Source organism: Phyllostomus discolor, chromosome 8 (genome assembly GCF_004126475.2).
Source record: "Phyllostomus discolor isolate MPI-MPIP mPhyDis1 chromosome 8, mPhyDis1.pri.v3, whole genome shotgun sequence".
In the NCBI taxonomy this organism is placed as follows: domain Eukaryota; kingdom Metazoa; phylum Chordata; class Mammalia; order Chiroptera; family Phyllostomidae; genus Phyllostomus; species Phyllostomus discolor.
The window spans coordinates 65,201,989-65,227,400 of NC_040910.2; positions in this window are offsets into that span (position 1 = coordinate 65,201,989).

Genomic DNA, 25,412 nt, shown 5'->3' on the forward strand with positions numbered 1-25,412 from the left:
AGAGCTGCCTCAGTGGATCATCTCCTTTTCCTCTTTCCCCACGTCCTGCTTTCAACGGCCCACTGCGTGACCCCAGGCAGGTCACTCTCTGGCTCAGACATTCCCCGTGTGTGAAATAGGACACTTGAACCAAGTAATCCCAGCGATATGTTTCACCTGAAGCTTCTGATTATGGGCCCGGGAGGGGAGGTGCCGGGAACTGCTCGTGCCCCCTGCCAGCTTTGTCTGATGACCCGCTGCGTCCCTGGTCCGTGCTCCACCACTACTCCCTGCCCCTTTCCTTGGGTCTACCTGAGCCGGTGGCGGTGTGTTCCTGTTCCAGTCACCAGAACCCAATCCTCCACCGCCCAGCCCCACCCCCACCCCCTGGCCCCTCCAGGCTGCTCCTGGGAGGTTCTCAGCAGCAAACTGGCTTCGCCCGCCTGCCGCGGCTCCGCGCCTGCCCGCAAGGGGGTGCTCCGAGAGCTACCGGGTGGCGAGAGGCTGAGATGGGGGCTGCCAAGGCGTGCAGTTTATCACAGCACACGGGAAAGGAGACCATCCAGTCTGCTAGGGCTTCTGGGGCGCTCCCCGGAACCCCTGTGACCGCCCAAGTCTCTGGGATGTCTAATTGGTCGTGGTATCCCCCTCTGCCGGTCGAGGGTGCCACTCAGAGGGCGGGGAGCTACACAGTGTGGCCAAACACACTGCGGTGCTTAGAAATGTCTTGTAAGAATGGCTGGAGAGCTCCATGGAGAGAAAAGAAACGCATCCCAGCGCTGAGCTCCCGCTGCACTGGGGAATGGTACCCACCAACCTCAGCTGCGCCCAGGGGCCCATGCGTGCATATACAGCGCATCGTTGCAGTGAGCGCTGCCGGTTGTGAGGCGCCCTCTGCAAATCAGAGAAGTGGGACGATTGCTATTGTCTTATAGGTAACAGCAGTTTGATGCCCAGATTGGCTTGCTGACTCCTGGCCTGAGGAGTCAAGGTCATGTGCTGGTTCCAAATCCCTTCTCCAGGAGGTATCCCTGCTCTGGGCCTCTAGAGGTTCCTTTGCTTTCAGGAAATGGTGGTGAGACTGAGGGATAAGAATTGTGCCCAGGCGCCCTCCTGACTGAGTCATCAAAGGCTGGCTGCCACCCTCTCAGAAACGTCTTTTCCACGCAGTCCTGCTGCCACCAGGTTCTGTGATGGGTGTCCACCTCACATCCTCAGGCCTAAGATGGTCAAGACAGCTAGCGGTACACCACCAAGGCACTGTGATGCTCCTGAGTGTTCTCTGACCACTGGAACCCTTGTAAGTAGTCCTTTTATTACATACACTCCTCAAAGTACCCAGTTGGAGTGTGGCATGTCTGTCCTGCCCAGACCCTGGCGTGTGATGCACTAGGGCTGCATGACTTTTCCTAATCTGGTTCCCAGCCTCTTACCACTGTGTGACATTGAACAAGTCGCACAACCCTTCTGAGCCTCAGAACAACTGTCTATTGCTGTACTCCTCTCCTATGCATGCCTCTGTTCTTCCACTATGTTCTCTGGGCAATGGGACTCTTCCAAGGCTAAGCCTGTCTTTAACTCTCCTGGCCTGAGCTGCTCAGTCGCTGGAGGAAATCCTGCCACAGAAATTATTGGTCCTGCTTTAATTTGCCAGCACTAACTTCCAATAGGCAAATAAAAGAACCCTGTAGCTCCATTAACTGTCTCCAGGAGGCCCACTTTCCCAGTCCCAGTATTGTGTCCCCTCTCTCCCGCCAGAGACAGCAGGTCTCAAAGCTTGTTTGAGAACACAGATGCTGACAGGGGATTTTCTACACCTTTCCTGCAGCAAATCATGCTGACTGGCACCACCCCAACTCCCTCCTCCTTCCCTCTTGTCACAATGCAGGAAGCCACAGGCATGCTCAACACATCGTGACCCCCATCGGGATTTCAGCCCCTCTTCCCTCAAGGACATGTCTTTCCCCACATCTTTGATTCTGAGTCACTCATCTCTCCCTGTGGTAGACAGTGATGTGACACTCAGACCCCTTCAATGAAGGACATGCTGCCTCAGCTGCTGGTGTGCTACCAGTACACAGCCTCCAGCTGTCTACCCTTTGGCAACTGCACCACCTGATGTTCACGCTCCTTCCCTGGGTGGCCCCCATCCACTGACTGAGGCAGAGAGAAAGGACTGGCCATCCCAGTCAACTCCAGACAGCTCTGAAGGGTAAGCCCACCCCAGAGGTTCTATCAGGTTGGCAGTGAATTGGTGAGCCTGCCTCAAGCCTGCTTCTGCAGGTTTTGGTCCCAAGGGCACTTCCTAACAAACTCTCCAGGGAACCCCCCACACACTGTTTTCCCTTCACTCTATGATCTGGTTCACATCAGCATCCAAACATGCTCCCACTTTTATTGTGCCCAGTCAAATGCATCTACTTTCTCATCTCTTATTTCCTCTTTACTATGCTATTTTTTCTTCTTTTTCTTTAATGATGGGAACATTCAAACTGAAAAATATTCAAATTTGTAAGAAACAGAGTAACTATGATTCTCTGACCCCAACCCCAAGTCTCTCTTCAGAGGTAACCACTCTTGCTAAACGTTTTATGAAAATACAAGTAATCAAATGTATACTGCCCTGCCTATTAATTTTTCAAATTGGAACCTTAAATAGTGGTGTTCAGCCATGATATGGATGATCATTCCATATCATTCTGTGTGTGTTTTTAAAAATGCCAACTATAGATAGCTTCAATTTTAAAATGAAGATTATTGAAGTGATACTGTCTGTTTATCCCTAGGAGTATGGTTTCCTAGATGGTACCTCTAAACTTCAGAAAATAAAATGTATGCATTTGGAGTCATGCTTTTTTAAAAATGCATGATTTTGCTTATAGACAATATTTATTAACTCCTTGTTTGAAAAATGGCTAAATTAGCACATTTATTATACTTATCTCTACCCCTCTAATTTAAAAAAAATTAACTAGTATGTACTTTATTTCACTTTATCAAGGTTGATAATATTTACACTCTTAACCACAATTCCATGAGTTGTTTACTCTTAGTTTTATTTTTATGTGGTTCAAGAAAACCAAGGAGTCTGAGAGTTTCATTTCTTTATACATAATGTAGTTAGCTAGAATTCATAGAATAAATGGTTACTGATGTTTTGAGAAATGTGTTCTGGATGCTGTACCTCTTGAGATCTTGAGAATGTCTGTGTATTGCCCTTTTAGAGTTGAAGGAAAATTTGACTGGGTATGAAGTTCTTGGGTGACACATTTTCCCACTTAGAATTTTATGAAACTTCTGCTTTCTACAGGCATAGAACATTGCTAGTTTATTCTCTGGTGGTATCCAGTCTGCAAGTCAACGAAGTAAATGTTGACCCTTAAACAATATGAATTTGAACTGTGCAGGTTCACTTACACATGGATTTTTTCAATAAATACTATAAACGTATTGTCTATTTCTTATGATTTTCTTAGTATTTTCTTTTTTTCTAGTTGACTTTATTGCAACAATACAGTATATAGTGCATACAATGTACAAAATATGTGTTAGTTGACTATGTTATAGGTAAGGCTTCTAGTCAACAGTAGATTTTTACTATCAATAGTTAAGTTTTAGGGTTAAAGTTAAATTATGGGTGAAGTTTTGACTGTGCAGTGAGTCAGCACCCCTAACCCCCACATTGTTCATGGGTCAACTATACATTATTTCAAGCATTGTATGTGTTGTTGCAGGCATCTCCATTTTTCACTGCCTTTTTTGTGCCTTAGTTGTTTGATTTTCCTCAGTGAGCTCATGCTATTGGCTGATCATATGCAGCTGGGGAGGGACAGGACCCCAGGCCACAGTCTGTGCTCCCCCATGTGTTTGTCAGGGCAGGAGAGAAAGTGGTGCTAACAAACAGGGTTCAACTACGATCTATTCAGTCTCTTTCCCTCCCAAATTCAGTTGACCCCACCTCTGAGGGCAACTGCAAGTCCTGAACTGCAAGTTCAGGACTCAGGATACTATTATTTCTATGTGTTTCTGTATTATATGTCAACGGAGATAGTAGGAGACACACACGAAGGAAGAAGTGCCTCCCCAGCAGATTCTCCATTTGCAGCACCTGTCCCTCTTCTGCCAGAGGCTACCATTTCTCCCCTGCAAGGAAACAGAAAAGCCTGCCACCTTCCCAAGGCTTTCTCACATTTCCTCCACCCTAGGTTCTGGAATGTCTTGCTTCTGTGGCATCTTCAGGACTGAATTCAGGGAGACAGTCTACATGCAACACATGCATATCTAAAGTGTTGACTCAAATTATTCACTACTTTAGAAGTTGAATTTTTCTTCTTCTACTTCTTTAGAAGTAGTTGAATTCTATTTCACTAGCCTACATCTCAATATTAGCTTTTCTGTATCAATTTTAACTGAAACAAATATACGTCACCGGCTTTATGGTTTATTGCACCTCTTCAGAAACCTATCTTTATTTTATATGATTATTTCCATTCTAATTTGTTCCATATTTCAACAATACTAATTGTATATATATATTATGTCTCCTTTGTCTTTTTATCTATAGTTTTCTCTATGATATTTTAAATCTTTGATATATTCCAAGTTGTCTGTGTATGTAATTTCCTTTAGTCTGCCTACTACATCTTTGAAAATAAATTTGTTTTCATTTCTTTTTATGTCTTCATTTTGTTCTTCTCTTTCAGCCTTTTCTGATCTCTATTAGAAGCTATTTTCCTTTCTCTTCTGTTGTTTTAAGGCATTTTATTTGAAACATTCAATCTACTCTTTGAACCCTTTTGTTCTTGAGAAATATTCTATTAGTTGTAAGTCTTTGTGAGTTTAAATAATTATTATTCATCCTCATTTTTGTTTTTTTTTTAGAGGAATTTGGGGTTTACAGAAAAACTGGGTAGAAATACAGAAAGGTCTATATATCCTGTCACCACCACCACTCCATAAACAGGCCCTGCTATTATTAACACCTTCCATTGGTGTGGTGCCTTTGTCATAATAGATGGGCCAATATTGATACATTATTATTAACTAAAGTCCATAGTTTACATTAGTGTTCACTCTGTGTTATATGTTCAGTAAGTTTTGACAAGTGTGTGATTACATGTATTCACCATTACAATACCATACAGAATAGTTTCAGTGCCCTAAACACATCCATCTGTTCACCTCTCCCTCCACTCAAGCACCTGGCTACCACTGATCTTTTCATTGTCTTCAGAGTTTCAACTTTTCCACAATGTCTTAAATGGGCATCCCCCACTTTTTAAAAGTTTGCCTCATGCCACTTTGCTTTTACCAAAAACTTACATTAGAACTTGTTTTTGCTAACCAAAAGACATCTGAAATGGACTTTCTGATTTTCAAAAAACAGCAAAAAGTAAAAACAGTGTTCAATGTTTGTTTCTCATTGAGCTGCTGTAGCAACAGTGTGTGCCTTGAGGATCTACACTCAGCATCTCAGTATCAGCCACTGTAGCTTTGAACTGCATCAGTAAGCCTCTGCACTTTATTGCAATTTTTTTGGTACATCCATTAGCAAGGTGTCCTAAGGCATCAGGAAAGCCTAAAAGAACTTGCAAGGGTTTTACACTTAGAGTAAAAGTGGATGTAACTGTTTCCATCATGGTGAGCAAAATAAGACGTAAAACTTGATGATAATTGACTCTCCCCTTTTCCTGTTATGAAGGATATCATGGGAACACTGTTCTGTTGGACAGCAGGAAAACCTGCAGTTGGAATCATACAGTGCATATGCTGTTTAGATTGGCTTCTGTACTTAGTAATATGCATTTAAGTTTCTTCCATGTCTTTGAATTGTGTGATAGCTCATTTCTTTTTATTGCTGAATAATAAGTCTATTGCGTGGATGTATCACAGTTTGTTTATCCATTCACCTACTGAAAGACATCTTGATTGATTACAGATTGTGGCAATTATAAATAAAACTTCTATAAACATTTGTGTCCAAGTTTTGTGTGAACATAACTTTTCAACTCAAAATTCTTGAACACTAAGCAGTGCAATTCCTGGGTCATGTGGCAAGAGTATGTTTATTTTGTGAGACACTACCACTCTTCCTCTAAAGTAGCTGTACCATTCTGTGTTTGCACTAGCAGTGAATGAGAGCCGCTGTTGCTCTACCATCTCACCAGCGCTTGGTGGTACCAACTCCTCACTTCTTAATAAAATTTAAAAAATAATTCCTCTTGTGAACTATGCTTTTTTTCTTTCACTCCACCTTACACATATATTTTAAAATTAGGAAATTCCTCAAATATGTGGAAAATCAAAGAAAATAATAAAAGAAACATCTATGACTCCATGATACTGACATTTTAGCCTGATTTATTTTTTAAAATAAAATATTACAGAGATAATTGAGCCTTCCCTTTTAATTAGTGATACAGTTCAACTTATTTTTCTTTAAAATTATTTTTATTTTAATCATTGTTCAAATACAGATTTCTCCTTTTTACTCCCAATCCAGTCCTCCCTCCCACCTTCCGCACTTCCCTCCCATTACCACCCTCCCCTTAGTTTATGACCATGTGTCCTTTAAGTTTGTTCCTGTGAACCCTTCCCACTGTCCTCTTAAATTCCCTCTTCTCTCCCCTCTGGTCACCGTCAGCCTGTCCTCTATTTCAGTGTCTTTGGTTATATTTTGCTTGTTTCTTTGTTTTGTTATTTAGGTTCCTGTTAAAGGTGAGATCATATGGTATTTGTCTTTCACTGCCTGGCTTGTTTCGCTAAGCATAATGTTTTCCAGCTCCATCCATGCTGTTGCAAAGGGTAGGAGCTCCTTCTTTCTTTCTGCTGCATAGAATTCCATTGTGTAAATGTACCATAGTTTTTTGATCCATTCATTTATTGATGGGCATCTTGGTAGCTTCCAGCATCTAGCTATTGTAAATTGTGCTGCTATGAACATTGGGATGCATAGGTTCTTTTGAATTGATGTTTTAGTATTCTTAGGATAGAGTCCCAGCAGTGGAATTGCAGGGTCAAAAGGCAGATCCATTTTCAGTTTTCTGAGGAAGTTCCATACTGCTTTCCATAGTGGTTGTACAAGTCTGCAGTCCCACCAGCAGTGCACTAGGGTCCCCTTTTCTCCACAACCTCTCCAACACTTGTTGTTTGTTGCTTTGTTTATGATAGCCATTCTGTCTGGTGTAAAGTGGTATCTCATTGTGGTTTTAATTTGCATCTCTCTGATAGCTAGCGATATTGAACATCGTTTCATGTGTCTTTGGATTTTCTGTATGTCCTCCTTGGAGAAGTGTCTGTTCAAGTCCTTTGCCCACTTTTTAATTGGATTCCTTGTCTTTTTAGAGAGCAGTCGTGTAAGTTCTTTATATATTTTGGAGATTAACCCCTTGTCTGAGGTATCATTGGCAAATATGTTTTCCCATACAGTTGGTTCTCTTTTAATTTTGAAACTGTTTTCTTTAGCTGTGCAGAAGCTTTGAAATTTGATGAGGTCCCATTTGTTTATTCTTTCCTTTATGTCCCTTGCTCTAGGGGACATGTCAGTAAAAATATTTCTTCGTGAAATATCTAAGATTTTCCTACCTACGTTCTCCTCTAGGACTTTAATGGTGTCAGGTTCTTTATTTAAGTCTTTTATCCACCTTGAATTTATTTTTGTATATGGTGTAAGTTGGTGCTCAAGTTTCATTTTTTTGCACGTAGCTGTCCAGTTCTCCCAACACCATTTGTTGAAGAGGCTATTTTTATTCCATTTAATGTTGCTGCCTCCTTTGCCAAATATTAATTGACCATAGAGACTTGGGCTTATTTCTGGGCTCTCTGTTCTGTTCCACTGGTCTATGTGCCTGTTTTTATGCCAGTACCAGGCTGTTTTGATTACAGTGGCCTTGTAGTATAGTTTAGTGTCGGGTATTGTGATCCCTCCTACTTTACTCTTCTTTCTCAAAATTGCAGCAGCTATTTGGGGTCATTTATAATTCCATATAAATTTTTGAAGTGTTTGTTCTATGTCTGTGAAATATGCCATTGGTACTTTAATAGGAATTGCATTGAATGTGTAAATTGCTTTGGGTAGTATGGACATTTTGATGATATTAATTCTTCCAATCCATGAACACGGTATATGTTTCCATTTGTTTGTGTCTTCCTTGATTTCTTTCTTCAGTGTTGTGTAGTTTTCTGAATACAGGTCTTTTACCTCTTTGGTTAGGTTTATTCCTAGATATTTTATTTTTCTTTTTGCTATTTCAAATGGGATTTTTCCTTGATCTCTGTTTCTGCTGTTTCATTGTTGGTGTACAGAAATGCCTTTGATTTCTGGATATTGACTTTGTATCCCGCTCTTTTGACAAATTCATTTATTAGGTCAAACAGTTTTTTGGTAGAGTCTATAGGATTTTCTATGTACACTATCATGTCATCTGCAAACAGTGACAGTTTTGTTTCCTCCTTTCCGATTTGAATGCCTTTTATTTCTTTTTCTTGTCTGATTGCTGTGGCTAAAACTTCCAGTACTGTATTGAATAGAAGTGGTGAAAGTGGACAGCCTTGTCTTATTCCTTATCTTAGTGGAAAAGATTTTAATTTTTGGCCATTGAGTATGATGTTGGCTGAAGGTCTCTCATATATGGCCTTTATTATGTTGAGGAATGCTCCCTCTATTCCCACTTTGCCGAGTGTTTTTATCATGAATGGGTGCTGTACCTTGTCAAATGCTTTTTCTGCATCAATTGATATGATCATGTGGTTTTTGTGTTTGCTTTTGGTTATGTGATGTATTACATTTACTGACTTGCAAATATTGAACCATCCTTGCATCCCTGGAATGAATCCCACTTGGTCATGGTGTATAATCTTTTTAATGTATTGTTGGATGCGGTTTGCCAGTATTTTGTTGAGGATTTTAGTGTCAATGTTCATCAGTGGTATTGGCCTGAAGTTTTCTTTCTTTGTTGTGTCTTTATTTGGTTTTGGAATTAGGATGATGTTGGCCTCATAAAAAGAGTTTGGGAGACTCCCATCTTTTTGGATTTTTTGGAATAGTCTGTGAAGGATAGGGGTTAGCTCTTCCTTAAATACTTTGTAGAATTCTCCTGTGAAACCATCTGGTCCCGGGCTTTTGTGTGTTGGGAGTTTTTTGATTACTGCTTCAGTTTCTTTTGTTGTTATTGGTCTGTTCAGGCTTTCTGCTTCTTTTTCATTGAGTTTTGGAAGATTATATTTTTCTAGAAAGTTGTCCATTTCACCTAAGTTTTCAAATTTCTTAGCATACAGCTCTTTGTAGTAATTTCTTACAATCCTTTGTATTTCTGTGGTATCTGTTGTAATCTCTCCTCTTTCATTTCTGATTGTGTTTATTTGGGTCTTGTCTCTTTTTTTCTTGATGAGTCTGCTTAAAGGCTTGTCAATTTTGCTTATCTTTTCAAAGAACCAGCTCTTGGATTTATTGATCCTTAGAATTGTGCTTTTAGTCTCTATGTCATTTAATTCTGCTCTGATCTTGGTTATTTCCTTCCTTCTGCTTGCTCTGGGCTGCCTTTGTTGTTGTTCCTCGAGTTCTTGTAGACGTAGGGTTAGGTTGTTTGTTTGGAATGTTTCTAACCTTTTTAGGTGGGCCTGTATCGCTATGAACTTCCCTCTCAGGACTGCCTTGGCTGTGTCCCATAAGTTTTGGGTTGTTGTGAGTTCATTTTCATTTGTTTCCAGAAACCTTTTGATTTCTTCCCTAATATCATTCTTGAGCCATTCATTGTTTAATAGCATGCTATTTAATCTCCATGATTTTGAGTGTTTTGGGGTTTTTTCCTTGGGGTTGGTTTCTAACTTCAGTCCCTTGTGGTCTGAGAAAATGCTTGGTATGATTTCAATTTTCTTGAAATTGTTGAGGCTTGTTTTGTGTCCTATCATGTGGTCTATCTTTGAGAATGTTCCGTGTACATTTGAAAAGAATGTATATTTAGCTTCTTTTGGATGGAGGACTCTGTATATATCAGTAAAGTCCATTTTATCAAGGGTATTGTTCCATACCACAATATCTTTGTTGATATTTTGTTTGGAAGTACTGTCCATTTTTGATAGTGGGGTGTTAAAATCTCCCACTATAATTGTGTTGCTGTCCATATCTTTCTTGAAGTCCTCTAAGATTTTCTTTATATATTTCGGTGCTCCTATGTTGGGTGCATATATATTTACAATATTTTTGTCTTCTTGATGGATTCTTCCTTTGAGTATTATGAAGTGACCTTCTGGGTCTCTCTTTATGGACCTTTTTTGGAAGTCTATTTTGTCTGATATGAGTATTACTACCCCGGCTTTTTTTCCTGTCCATTTGCTTGGAAGATTTGTTTCCGGCCCTTTACTTTCAGCCTGTGTAAGTCTTTTATCCTGAGGTGGTTCTCTTGTAAACAGAAGATATGTGGGTCATTTTTTCTTATCCAATCAGCTATTCTATGTCTTTTGATTGGAGCATTTAATCCACTTACGTTTAAGGTTATTATTGATAGGTACTTATTCATTGTCTTTATGTACGTGTGTTCCTCTGTCTCTCTCTCTCTCTTTTTTCTCCCTTCCTTAAAGCAGTCCTTTTAGAATCTCTTGCAGAACTGGTTTGGTCGAGGTGTATTCTTTTAGACTTCTTTTGTCTGGGAAGCTTCTTATTTTGGCCTTCTATCTTGATCGAGAGCCTTGCTGGATATAGTATCCTTGGTGGCAGACCTCTGGTTCTCATTACCTGGAGTATTTCTTGCCATTCTCTTCTGGCTTGAAGTGTTTCCATTGAGAAGTCAGCTGTTAGCCTTATTGGGGCTCCCTTGTATGTTACTTCCTTTTTTCTCCCTTGCTGCCTTTAAGATTCTCTCTTTGTCTTGAAATTTTGTCATTTTAATTATGATGTGCCTTGGGGTGGGTCTCTTTGGGTTCCTCTTGATTGGGACTCCCTGTGTTTCCTGTATTTGTGTGACTTTTTCTCTCATCAAATTAGGGAAGTTCTCCTTCATTACTTGTTCAACTAGGTTTTCGATCCCTTGCTCTTCTTCTTCTCCTTCTGGTATCCCTATTATATGGATATTACTACGTTTCATATTGTCTTGCATTTCTCTTAATCCCTCTTCATTCTTTCTGAGCCTCTTTTCCTTTTCTTGCTCTTTCTGGATGCTGTTTTCTACTTTGTCCTCCAGCTCGCTAATCCGATCTTCTGCTTCATCAATCCTGCTTTTCATTCCTTCTACTGTGTTCTTCAGTTCAGAAATTGTATTCTTCATTTCCTCTTGACCTTTGTTGAGAGTTTCTATTTCCTTTTTCATGTTTATATAGTTTGCAGTGAGATTGATGTAGTTTCCCTCTAATTTCTGAAAGCTCATTGTGAGTTCATTGAACTTCCTGGTAATCATTGTTTTGAACTCACTATCTGATAGTTGAGTTGCCTCTATTTCATTTAGCATTTTTCCTGAGGCTTCGTCGTTTCCCTTCAGTTGGGGGTTGTTTCTTTGTTTTCTCATTTTTTGTGGGTTTCTTCTTTTTTCTTCTTGTTTGTTAATTTGATCTGTTCTGATTCTCTGTAATTATGGTGTGAACTTCTGCGGTAGAATATTTTTGAGATTCAGTGGTGCAATCTCCTTCGTGTATCCTGGTGTTCACAGCTTCCCCCTACTCTTTTTTGTGATCAGTTGGAGGAGTAAGGCAAAATGGTTTAAAACAGCAAGACAGTATACTATGATATTTACTTTAGCAGCCAGTAGAGAAGAGATGGGTTATCCTTTGGCTCCTTATAATGTTAACCGTGATCCTCCACCCCACTATCCACGTTTTAGAAAGGACGGAAAGAAGGTAAGACTCTTATTGGGGACGAGAGGATTGTTGGTTGGATCTAGAAAGCTGTGAGGCTGTGGGAGGTCAGATTCTAAGGTAGGGTTGGACTAAAGATTAGCATATAGGAGTAGTGAGTAAAAGAATAGAGACAACCCCCACAATAGTATAGTTCAGAAAATTGCAAAGTGGGCTGAGATCAGGTAGGGGTATTGAGAAGCATTTACAATTGTATAGACTAGGTCTTACTAGCAGTAATAGTAAAGTGACAGTCTCGTGGCAGAATCGATGAGGTCTAAGATGAGGTCTAAATAACAAGAATAAAGAGTATAGAACCTTGAGAGGTGTATTAATGGAACACAGATGAAGGATAGTAACTTCTCAACACTTTGTGACTGAGATACCAGGGGGAACCTATCAAATGACAGTATAACCAGCCAAGCAAAGAAGATTATACAGAAAGAAAAAGAATACCAAAATATTATTAAAATAAAAAATGTCAGAAAAGTGAGAGAAAGATAATAGAAATTTATAGTAACTTGTAAGATTTAAAAAAAAAGGAAAGAAAAGCAGAAGATGTAGTGCAGGAGAGAGAAATTTGGAGTGGAAAGAATAATACTAGGTTGAATGGAAGAGAAACATAAGGGATTGCAAGATAAAAATAATAAGAATTGAAAAATAAAATGTCACATAAAACACAAGATAAAATCAATCAACCAACAACAGCCAGAGAAACCAAACAAAATCAAACAAAACCAAAAAAAAAAAAAAAAACCCAAACCAAACAAAACACAAAAAAAACCTCTTGTTGGTTTCTAACTGGCCAGACCAGTTTTTCTGCTCTTGCTGGCTTCAGCTGGCTGACGGACCTTTGAAATGCTTCTCCCTCTCCCAGCCAGATCTCAGCAAGTCTGTCAGGTACCCTGGGCGCTCCCAAACACACTGGCGCGAGAGTCAGTCTTCCCAATGGTGCGCGAGCCCAGCCGGTTCCATCTCTGTGTTCCCCGCCAAACCGTACTCCGACTGGGTGTTGGTGCTTTTCCCTGCTCCCCTGGTCGGGCTGGCTGGAAATTTCTGAGCCACTACTGTAGGAATGCACCAAGCGCCAAGTCCCTTCTGGGATCACAGCGCGAGATTCCAGCCTCCCTATGGGGCCTGAGCCGAGCGCAGCCTGGCTCGTACTCTCCACTGATCTGCACTTCCACCGGGCTAGGGGTGTGGGCGCTCTTCCAGGTTGCCCCTGGTCCTGTCGGCTAGAGGCCCTCACTTCTCCCTGTTCTCTGGGTGGGTGTTCATATTCCCTGGGCGATTTTTTTTCCCAGTCCAACTGGCCAATCTGTTCTTTCTAGCAACACGTTCTCCCCTGGAGTTGCTCACCCCTGTATTCAGGGGAGGGAGCAGCGACTTCCCTCTCCCGGCGCCCTGGGTCAGACCCCGGAGCACAGGGCAGGCCTGTGGTCTGCACACCCCTAGACCCCGCGCTGATCCCTGGGCCCCTTTAGTCCTGTAGCAGACTCCTTACCGTCTGGTTTTCCAGTGAGTGCAATAATTTTTGATGTCCTGCTTTCAAAAGTGATTCGGTAACCTAGCTCACTTGCTCTGTTTCTCCACCGATCCACGAGTTTCCCCCCTCTTCACAGAAGCTGAGAAAAATGCTGCCTAGAGTAAAGCCGCCATCTTCCGTCTGTACTTTTAAATTTTATATTAGATTCTGTTTATCCCCGTTTGCCTTTGCTTCTTTTATCTCATTTACTCTTTTCTGTTGGACTGGGTTTTTGATATTTCCTTCCCTATCCTTTACTGACTTGGAAATAATAGTTTGAATATATATATTCTTATATTCTTTTTTCTTTTTTTGCAATATTTTTATTGAGATATAATTCACATAAAAGAAAACTCACCATTTTAAAGTGCCCAGTCTGGTTTTTCATATTCACCATGTTTTACAACCATCCCAAATACCTTACTTCAGAACATGCTTATCCCCACAAAATAAACCCCATGCACATTTGTTGTCACTCCCATTCCTTTCTCAAATCCCTGTCAACAAGCAGTCAGGTTTCTGGTTTTATTGATTTATCTGTTCTAGATATCTATGAACCTGGCATCATACAGTATTTGTCCTTTTATATCCGGCTTCTTTCACTTAGCGTGTCTTGAGGTGCTGTGATGTTGTGACAAGTTTCAGCACTTCATTCATTTTTTCATGGCTGCATAACATTCCATTGTATGAGCATACTATTCTTACATGATTTTTATGGTTGTGTTGACTGCTACATTAATGGCATCCCACTTGGCGTCTCTGCCTTGTACAGTATTTTCCTATATTGATGCTATTTGGCCACATGGCTTGTTTTGACTAATGAGAAATCATCAAACATGACAAGCAGAGGCTTAAGAAGCACTTGCACAACAGGGCATGTTGGCATCACCTTCCTGATGATGAAAGATCACACTCCGGGAGAGATCCAGTACTCCCATCTGCAGTGACACTCAGCTGAGCTCAGCCCTTAGCTCACCCTCCAGCTGAATGTAGCCATGTTTTGCAGTGTATCTGGGATTTATTTTAATTAGGTACAGTAAGACATGTAGACATGGAAGTGACTGCCATAAAGAAACACATGGGGGAAGCATGGGCAAGAGCCTTTACCATGGTTTCTGCAGGAGAGGCATGCAAGGCAGGGTGAGCAGGTTTAGAACTGACTAGTTTGAATAATTGCAGTGAGCTCTGGGGTATAGGGACTGTCTCCAGTTGTCTGGTAGCTGGTCTTGCATGACTGGGACAGAGGTAGATTGCCTCCTGGAAGGTAGGAGCCAGTCAGAGGAGGTGCATAGGAGGACTGCTATGGATTGGTTTGTTCGCATGTGATAGACACCTACCTGGGCAAGTTATTTTTTAGTTCTAAGGACTAGCTACTCATTGAGGAGCACTCTCTCCCCAGTCAACTTAGTGAGGCCCTGGATGCCAGAGTATCAGGAATATAGAAAATAAAAAGTATGGTTAACCCTTGAACAACATGAGGGTTAGAAACACCAAACCAGCCCCTGCAATTGAAAATCCTCACCTAATGTCTGAATCTCCAAAAACTTAACTACTAATAGTCTACTGTTGACCAGAAGGTTTACCAATAATATAAACTGTCGATCGACACAAATTTTGTATGTTACATGTATTCTATACTGTATATAATAAACTCAGCTGGAGAAAAGAAAATGTTATTAAGAAAATCATAACAAAGAGAAATACATTTGCAAAATATATTGACAAAACCCACATATAAGTGGAAATGTATAGGTCAAACCCATGTTGTTCAAGGGCCAAATGAATAGTTCATGCCAGTCATCTAAGTGCAACTAGTAAAGAAACTATCCAGGTAACCAACAGATTCACAAGAAAGAATAAAATGTCATTTTAAGTCACTACCTTTTGAGCTGGTTTGTTATGTAGCAACTGATAAGGCAAGCCACAGATATCTTTAAACTTGTGTACATACACAAGAAACTCGTTATTTTTTCAAAAGGTCCATTGTCTGTAGATATGTTTTCACAATCTTCCAGCTTATTTGCCATTCTGATTTTTTTCTCCCTTTTATGTAGCTGTGTTATCTAGAAACTTGTAGATATTTGTCTTTATTTCCAGGGTTATAGACTTCTCTCTTCTTCCATTTAATTTACTCCCTTTGGACTCCTGAATCTAACTCCAAGTATCCTGTCTTTTCCTCCCTATTTTCTTTTCCTTTGGAGTTTTGCTTTATTTCTTGAGATATTTCTTTCACTTGATTGTCTAGGCAACTTGCTTGGAATTCACCAGTATCCATTTTCTCCTTCATCTATTAAATTTTTAGATCAAAACCACAGGTTTGGAAACCCCGCGCTGTCCATTGGTGCTGTACTTAATGTGTCCTGCACCATTCTCCGCCTCCCTTTAGGCTGCCTGCCTGCCCCAGTGGCTTCACTGTAGTGGGGTCTAGGGTGGGGGTTCTGCTTATTGCTCCTCTCTCCAGTGGGGCCCTGTGGAATGTTGTTCCCTTGCACATCCTTTCATAGGCGCAGGTCCTGCTGCTGGGGTGCTGAAGTGGTGGCAGTCCTGTGATAGGGGAGTGGACCACAGTCTGTGTTCCTGTGAGCCTGTAAGAGAGGCAGTGTTGTCAACCCTCTACTGAAGCACATACTTTCTGTTCCCACACCCCCTTTGTAATAGATAGAGAACATTTGGGCCACTTGCTATATTCTCTGAGACCAAGAAAACCAGGTGTCCACATGTGAACTGATGGTGCTTTTCCTCCAAACAATCTATGAATCTGTACTCACAGAATCCAGGTATTTGCCTTAGGAAGGGGCCTGGAATTGAAGTGAGGAGACGAGAGAAGGCTGATTATGCTGATGATTCTGTCTTCCCAGAATTCCCCTGTGCTGTGGACTGAATTGTGTGCACACCCCCCTCCACCCTTCAAAAAGCTTATGTTGAAGCCCTAACACCCAGTGTGACTATATTTGGAACAGGGCTTTCAGAAGCTAATGAGGATTAATTGAGGCCATAACAGTGGAGCTCAGACCCTATAGGATTACTGTCCTTACAAGAAGAGATACAAGAAATCTCACAAACACTCTTTTCCCCCATTCCAACTCTAGCCAAGAGGGAAAGAAGGTGGCTACATTAGCCAGGAATAAAATTCTCAACAAACCCTGGATCAGATAGCACCTGGATCTAGGACTTCCCAGCCTCCAGAACTGTGAGGACACAATTTCTGTCATTTAACCCACCCAGTCAACAGGATTTTGTCATGGCGACCTGAGCTGACCAAGACAGCTGCTTCCTCCAGGAAGCCAAGTCAAATCCAGTGGACACTTTTCTGTTTTCATTTGACATAAGTTCTGGAGTATTAGATTATGCCAGCACTAGGTTTAGTTGAACACACTGCTTTTATACACTTGACACTTGCCTCTGGCAGCTTCTAAGACATTATACCCTTCTGTTTATCCTCCTGCTTCCCTGTTTACTGCTTCTTGGTTTCCTTTGCTCATTCCTCCTCTTTTACCATATCTCTACATGTTGGTGTTGCTCGGGACTCACCTGGTCCTAGAGCAGGAGTGCCAAACTCATTTTCACCAAGGTCCACATCAGCCTCATGGTTGCTTCAGAGGGCCAAATGTAGAGCTCCTTGCCCCTAGTTAAGGAGTAGTTACATTTATACAGTCCTAAAATTACATTCGGTCTTTTGAAGGCAAACATGAGGCTGGTGTGGCCCCCCAGTGAAAATGAGTTTGACAGCCCTGTCCTAGAGGATTTGGACTAATCCAATGTCTTTGAATACTTTCAATATTCTGATGACCCCAAGTATGCATCTACAGCCCAGAACTCTTTCTTAGGTCTAGACTCATTCATCCAACCAAATCATTGATAGTTCTACTACATACCTCACAAAAATATTAAATTTTATATATTCAGGCTAGGAGTCTTGATTTTACCCCAGTTTTGGTCCCTTCCTCCCTATCTCACTTAATTGTTCAAGCAAGAAACATGGATGAACCCTTGATTTCTTCTTTCTCTTCACTTTCCATCTTCAATTTACCAGCAATTCTTGTCAGTTCTACCACAATACATATCTTGAGTCTTCACTCTTACCTTCATTAGTATTGCTGCTCCCTCAGTCCAAGCCCTCATTGTCTCTTCTCTGGTCCTAGTGCCACAGACTCCCAACTGGCCTCCTACTCCCAAACTTGCCCGACCAGCAACCCTCTACAGGCAGGAGGACCTTTCAAAAATTAGACTGTCTTCTCTTTGATGCTCACAAGCCACCAGTGTCTTCCCAACATGCTTAGCATAAAACCGCCAGTCTTTACTGTGGCTTGCAGACCCCTGCATGCTCCAGCTCTGCTCACCTTTCTGACTCACCTTGTCCTACATTTTGGTTCATTGCTACAGTCCAGCTACACTGACTGGCCTGTTTCGAATCCTTAAATATCCCAAGTTTTCTCCCATCACAGGCCCTTTGCACATGCTGATTCCTCTCCTTATAATTCCTTTTCTCAGTCTTACATGATTAGTTCTTTCTAATCTTTAGTTTTTAGTTGAAATGAGACTTCTTTAGAGGCCTTTTCTGATCATTTTATCAAAAGTAAATCTTCTTGTCTTGGCTGGTGTAGCTCAGTGGGCTGAGTGCAGGCCTGTGAACCAAAGGGTCACTGGTTCGATTCCCAGTCAGGGCACATGCCTGGGTTGCAGGTCAGGTCCCCAGCAGGGGATATGCAAGAGGCAACCACACATTGATGTTTTCTCCTTCAGTTTCCTTCTCTTTCCCTTTCTCTAAAAATAAATAAATAAATAAATAAATAAATAAGAATCTCCCTCCCCACTCCCCACCAAAAAAGAATAGATCTTCTCTAGCTCAACTGCACTTTTTTCCTTCCCAGTACTTTTGGCAATTTATAACTAGGTTATTGTTTTGTTCACTCATTGTGTCATTATTCCCTCCAGCTAGGAATATACAAACCTTGTTCATCATTGGACACCCAGCGTAGTGCCCTGGAGACTATATACTGTCAATGTATACTTGTTGAATGAATAAATTAGCTTGCAAGGGTCAAATTAAAATGTATGTAAGGTGCCTAATATGTCTGACACATTGTATAAGTTTAGCAATAATTAAGTTCCACTTCATTGAGAATTCGGCTACTGAGTGTTGTTTGTGAAAATACCAGCAAATTCCCATTGTTTTTGAAAGAAAAATGATAACTTTAATTTCCACTTTTATGGAAGCCTTGGACAGTGTGGTTCTCGGAGCAGCAGTGTTAGCAAGTTCCTGGTGGCCGTGAGCTCCGGAGACTGAGCCATTGGTTTGTGCTGTAACAAGACTGCCAGCTAGCTTCTGATGTGTGCCTGAGTTTGAGAACCGATGCCTTAGAGTAATTTTTTAGGTTTTATTTTGAACTGTGGAAAAATGTACATAATACAAACTTTACCATCTTAACTGTTCCCAAGTGTACAGTAGTGTCAAGTAATTCGTGATGTTGTGCAGCTGATCTGTAGAATTCTTTTCATCTTGTAAAAATGAAACTATTTACCCATTAAATAATAACTGGCCATTCCCCCATCCCCTGCATCACCATTTTATTTTTCTGTCTCTATCAGTTTGATGACTGGTAGACAGGTCCCTCATAGAAGTGGGATCATACAGTATTTGCCCTGTCGTGGCTGGCTTATTTCACTGAGCATCATCCTCAAGGTTCATCGATGTTGAGAATCCATGTATCAGAATTTCCATCCTTTTAAAGGATGAATAGTACATACACACACACACCCTCACATTTTCTTTATCCATTCATCATCCATCAATGGACAATTGACTTGCTTCCACCTTTTGGCAATTGGTAATATAAGCATGGGCGTGCAAATATCTTCTCAAGATCCCCCTTTCAATTCTTTTGAGCACACACCCAGAAGTGGAACTGCTGTATCACCTGGTACTTCTATGTTTTAGCTTTTTGAGAAACTGTCCTACTTTTTTCCCTAGTGGCTGCACCATTTGACATTCTTATCAACACTGCACAAGGTTTCCACTTCCTCCACATCCTTGCCAAAATTTATTACTGTGTTTTTTAATCTTTATAGTGGCCATCCCAATGGGTGTGAGATGGTCTCTCATTGTGTTCTCAGTGTGTGTGACTTGCATTTCCCCAATAATGAGTGTGACTTGAAGTGCACTTGGGCCCAGTTCATAGCGTAGCAGACTCATCGGTGGCAGCACAGATGAGGAATTTTCAGTCACGTCAGCATTTCGTTTTAAAAATTAAATGAACATCCAGATTTCCTATTAAGGTTCTTAAAATCATGACCTACCTCTCTTTTCAGCCATCCACATAGGGCCTTTGTTCCACTTCTACCATCACAGCCACATGGCCTGACAAATACCCAGATGGACAGTCTGTACTGAAAACCCACCTTGAGAGACAGTTTCTTTCTTCATGTCGAGAGCACGTGGCTAGAAAATGGTAGAACCAAACCTGGGAGTGCAAATGCCCTACAGTAAATTACTCAGGGAATTGAAATAGCTTTGGAAGTGGCAGGTAGAAGTTGGAAAGCCTTCGAACCAGATTCCACCCACTGATTGGCTAAAAAGGATTCCCATTGTTTTAATCAAAGAGAAAAGCTCCAGAGCTTTTATGGGAGAGGGACAGGGATCAGTGGTTCTTATAGCCTATCTATCTCCCGAAGGTCTGCAGATGTTTAGCAGATATCCCATCCCAGTTCTTCTCAAAGTGGCAAGAAGTTATTGGCCATGGTGTTTTGTTGATCAACACCCAGACTTGCTAATGACACGTAGGGATTTTCTTGAAACCAATTCCAATGGAATATAACTTGTGATCCCTTCTAAGTTTTGAAACATGTTCACTCTGGAACTTTCCCTACAACAAGATGTTTGCTACCCTGTTTTGGTGAATAGTCCCCGGCATCTCCAACCTAGCTTTTAGTAAATGAAATGCCCACGTTTGCTTGGTTTCTCATTCTGAAGGCAGCTGGCTCCAGAGGCTTCACTCTCCCTTTATTCTCACTGCTAATGTCACACCACACTCATGTCACCATGGATGCTTCCCCTCCTCCATTTCTGACCATTCTTCCCAGTCTCCTTCCTTTCTCCCTCTGGAAACCACCTATTCTTCATTTTATTTTTATAAGAGTCACTGAACAGACTGAAGTAACAGATAAGTGAGATTCTTCTCATTGTAAATGCTCTGCCATCCCCATGCTTTGCTAAGGGCATTAGGGAAAACTGACCATCCCAGAAAGGTGATGTTCCTCATAACATTCATGGGCCCTTTATGAAGGTCTTAACTTTTAGCTTTTGGGAAACCGGTTTGAAATAAGGATGTCTGATACTTTTGGGGAGGCAGGAGTGTAAGGATAAAACTAGCAATGTTGATTTTCATTAGCCACCCACAAAAATTACTCATGTGACAGAATGGCAGGCTTTGTCTCCAGGTGTCCCACCAGCTTTTAAACTTTCGGTGGCTGTTGTGGGACTTTGCCTCATTTCCATCTGTAAGGCACAGAAGGACAAGTGTGAATCCACCCCCAAACAAGGTTGGTTTGAAAAACTCAGAGCCGCCTCTGACTTGGCCTCCTTGAAGGTGTGTTTGAGGAGACTAACTGTGTGAAAAGCAGCATGCTGGACTGGGGTAAATGTGCTCTGAGGGGAACTGGTCTTCCTGCCACCTCATCTGTCCAATAGCACTGAGCCCCCAGCTCTGCCCTGCATGTCCCAGTTAACCTTGCGCAACAACACCAATGTCTGCCTGTCACTTTCCCACTCAAAGACCTTCCTTGGAATGTGGCATGCCCTCCTGTTGCTCTTGGCCTCAACTTCATCAAGAGTAAGCCCATCTGGCTCTGCCACCTCACATCCTGTGGCTCAGTGGAAAGCTGTTGCATCTGTGTGCCCCCATCTCCATCTGTGAAATGGGTTTGTGAATGCTGTCAATGCTTAGAGGGGGCCTGGCTTGAGCCAGCATTCAATGGATGCTGGCTTGGCTCATCGTTACCTACGTGGTCATTGCACATACCTCTCCCCTATCCTGGTGTGCTCCCCTGTCCTGGGGCTCGGACATCCCATGAGTCCCATGGAAGGAAGTGGGCAGAGGTGCCTCCAGAATCTCTGGGCTTGAAAACTCAGATATTCTGATCTATCCCAGTGGGGAGCACTACCCCCCTGTTCCAGTCTCATGAACATACCCCAGGGCGATCATTTGCCTGTAGGACAAATTTGGACTCCTTTTAGTCCAGACACCTGTTCTGAAACTGAGGCAGCAGTTTAGACCAAGCCAGGCCAGGTAAGAAGCAATCACAGAACCAAGCTAAACAGGAAAGTGGTGGTAACTGCCTGAGGGCCAAGCGCAGTCCAGTGCCATCAGACCCTCTGCTTTCCCCACAAAGCTGGAAAACTGCATTTGTCTGTGGAATTGCCTGCATTTTAAATGTGAGATGATCCTTAAAGTTACAGATGTAAAATAAAATTGTAAAAGCGCACTGGGAGCCATTCATATGAGAGCCAAACATAAGTCGATGAGGCCTGCACAACTCCAGCCTCTGGCCTACACAGACCCTTTTCTTCTAGGTAGTTCTTGAAGACAAAAAGAAAATGTCAATGTTACAGTCAAAAGGATTTCTGTGACAAGTGCTCTTCTTATAGGAAAGAACACTCTTCAACAGGTGAAGTGACTTGCCGAAGGCCACTGAGATTGCATTGAAAGAGGCCAAACAGAGCTGTGTCCCCTGCGGCCCCCATTCTACCACACAGGAGCCTCTGGACCCAGGTCTCCCCTGAGGGAGATGCACAGACTGGTCCTGCATCATTCCTTTTCTCCTATTTGTACATATCTCAGCTTGCCATCCAGAGACCAACCAGCTCGGCCACTTCTTTGTAAACCCTCCCACCCAGCTCCAGTGCCTGGCACTATCCTATAGTAAATGGCCATCAAATTATTGTTGTTCAAAGTAATTAAAGTAATTAAGCACATGCATTATTGAAGTAGAGTAATAATGATCATTTAAATACTTGTGAGTAATGTCAGTTTCTGAGCTACTTTAGATCCCTTAGATTCCAAAGTAAATGAGTTTTTGGATCTTTTACCAGCTCAAATCCTTCATTCATTCATTTTCCAGCCTTTTGTGCTGCCTCTTGATCTAGGCACTGTGTTAGCAACAGAAGGAGGCCGTGCCTTCATATAGCTCACAGTCTATAGCATAATCTTGATAGCATGAAGTGTAGATGTTATAAGGGAATCTATCCATGGTGAAAATGAAAAAGACATACTAATTTAATACATAAATTCAAATGGTAAATTCAGGTGGAAACAGAGAGTTTTATCCAGGAATATCTCTCCCTCCCCCAGCCTCCTATCCCATCTTGGTGGCTCAGAATCAAATAGTTACTTCCTAAAGGAACTGAGGAAGCCTGAATAATTTCTGCACAGTGAGTCAGCATTATAGGAGCACAGATCTGGAAGAAGCTTGGGAATCTCTTTGTCCCATCCAGGAAGAATTTACTGACCTTTAAAAAAAAATCCTCCCCTAAGGATATATTTTTATTGATTTAAGAAGGAGAGAGAGAGAGAGAGACATCTATGTGAGAGAGAACATCGATTGGTTGTCTCCCATATGTGCTCTGACTGGGGATCAAACCACAGACTTTTGGTGTGCAGGATACTCCAACCCACTGAGCAACCCAGCCAGGACAATTTACCAACAGTTTAAAGTGGCACTTCATTGCCTTCCATCTGCCTTTGGCTTCAAGGACTCCTGAGTATAATACCAGATAATGCCTAGGCAGTGATTCAAGAAATTAGTTCCCATCGGGCAGTCCTGGAGGAAGTTTTTTTCAGTGGCTCCTGGTCTGTGGGGAGGGGGTAGGATATGAGCACCTTTTAGCATCCGGCTAACATTAGGCACTTCCTTTGCTGGTCTACCTTATCTGCTTAGCCTTTAAGTGTCAGGTTTTGGTTCTCCCTCCCTTTTTCTCTCTCCGTGCTTTCTGCATATGACCTCATAAACCACCATGCACCTGAATGCCATCTATGTTTTGATGATGTCTAAATTTTATATCTCCAGTCAGTGTGCTCATCTCTGGAGCACAGTTTCACATGGTCTACTCCCTACTCAATATTTCCACTTGGCTATCTCATAGATATCTGAAGATAAATCAAGAGAACACTCTCTTCTTCCCTCCACCACTCTCAGTGGCACCACCATCTATCTATGCATCATCTACAGAAAACTAAGACTTATCCTGAAGTTCTCCCTTGCCCATTCCCTCACCCAGCCAATCAGTCCATCAGGAAGGCTTGCCATATCCTCCACTACAACACAGCCACATCCCCCTCTTCTCTGCATCTCACCATCGCCCCCTGAATTCACACCACCATAAATAACCTCTCTCATGGACTCCTGCAAACGTCCTCCTAGCTAGCCTCCCTGCTTCCACATGCCATCTTCCAATCAGTTCCAACTCAGCAACAAGTGATGTTAAAAGGCCAAATGTGTCACTCTGCTTAAAATATGACAATTCAACTCACAGATACAGAGAACCGATTGGTGGTTGCCAGAACTGGGGGTAGATGGCAGGTGAAATGGGTGAAGGTGGTAAAAGGTATAAACTTCCAGTTATGAAATAAATAAGTTATGAGATGTAATGGACAGCACAATGAGTAGTTAATGATACTGTATTCCATATTTGAAAGGTGCTATGAGAATAGATCTTAAAAGTTCTCAGCACAAGAAAAAATTATATTATGTGGTATATATATGTGTGTGTACATGTATATATAAAATCATTATGCTGTGCACCTGAAACTAATATATGTCAACTATATCTCAATAAAAATATGGATTTTTATTGAACTTCCAGTAGCCCTCAGCCAAGTCCAGCTCCTCTATTTCATCTTGTATCCTCCTCCCCTGACTCACAGTCCTGCAGTTTCAATGGTTGCCTCTCAGTCCTCCAGCTGTGTTTCTCAGCCTTTGCTATGCCGGCCAATAGCCTGGCATCTTTTGTTCCAACTCTTTATACAGTAGGGTGCATTACACAGCCTTCCGTCCCACTAAGTGCATCTCCAGTTCAGGGCAACCTTCCCTGGCGTACAGAAAAATTGCACCCCAGTCCCCACCAGATCCAGTATTCCCTGCATTATATGAGCCTTCACGGTACATAGTAGAAATAAAAATTGCCTACATTATTTGTTTTCTGGTCTCTTCCCCTAGAGGAGAAGCCATGGGAGCAGGGATTATTTCTATCTCCTTTGCTGTAATGGCCCTAGGACTTATGTCACATAAGAGGGTACACAGTATGTGTCATGAGTCTTCTTCTCATGCAGGAGTGGTAAAACCAGAGGGAAAGATAGAACAACATGACGTACTAGGAAGCTTCAAGCTCTTGTTTGTCCCCAGAAACCACAAAAACAAGCAGAGACTGACTGAATCAACTTTTCAGAATGCTGGGAAAAGGTCAAATGTTTATACTGAAGAGGTGAATGCCAAATCAACAGGAAAAACAAGCCATCTTGAAAGGAAAGTTCTGTGGCATTTTCACTTGTGCTTATGGCAGCCCCACCCCAGCACATCAGCCGTTGATTTTGAAGTAGCAGCAGCCTGTCTTCTCAGTTTGGGACCCCAGCACTTCAAACAAGAGGGAGCAAAGCAGATACTGTTCACAAATTACTGTACATATGTCCATTCTAACGTCTATGGTGGATACCTGAAGGACTGACACAAGGCACTCATACCTCTGTTTTATTTAACATGGAACTCAGACAAGTGGAATGGTGGACACTACTCACACAAATTGTAAAGTGGACTAAAGACTCACAGATGGTGGGCCAACAGATTATAAAATGAGACACAATGCACTACCTCAGACCTAGAGGAAAGGCTGCAGTTAGGTTCTTTGGGAAATTAGGGCATTCAAAAGATGCACATGTATGCGGGTATTTAGAAAGTAAAGTACATTGTTTGGCACAGAACCAATCTGTAAAGACTGGGAGAGATTCTCTCTCTCTCTCTCACTCTCAGCTCCTGGCATTCAATAAGATCTCTGTCAAAACATTAGCTGAATAAGAGCAAATGGAACAGAGACTTC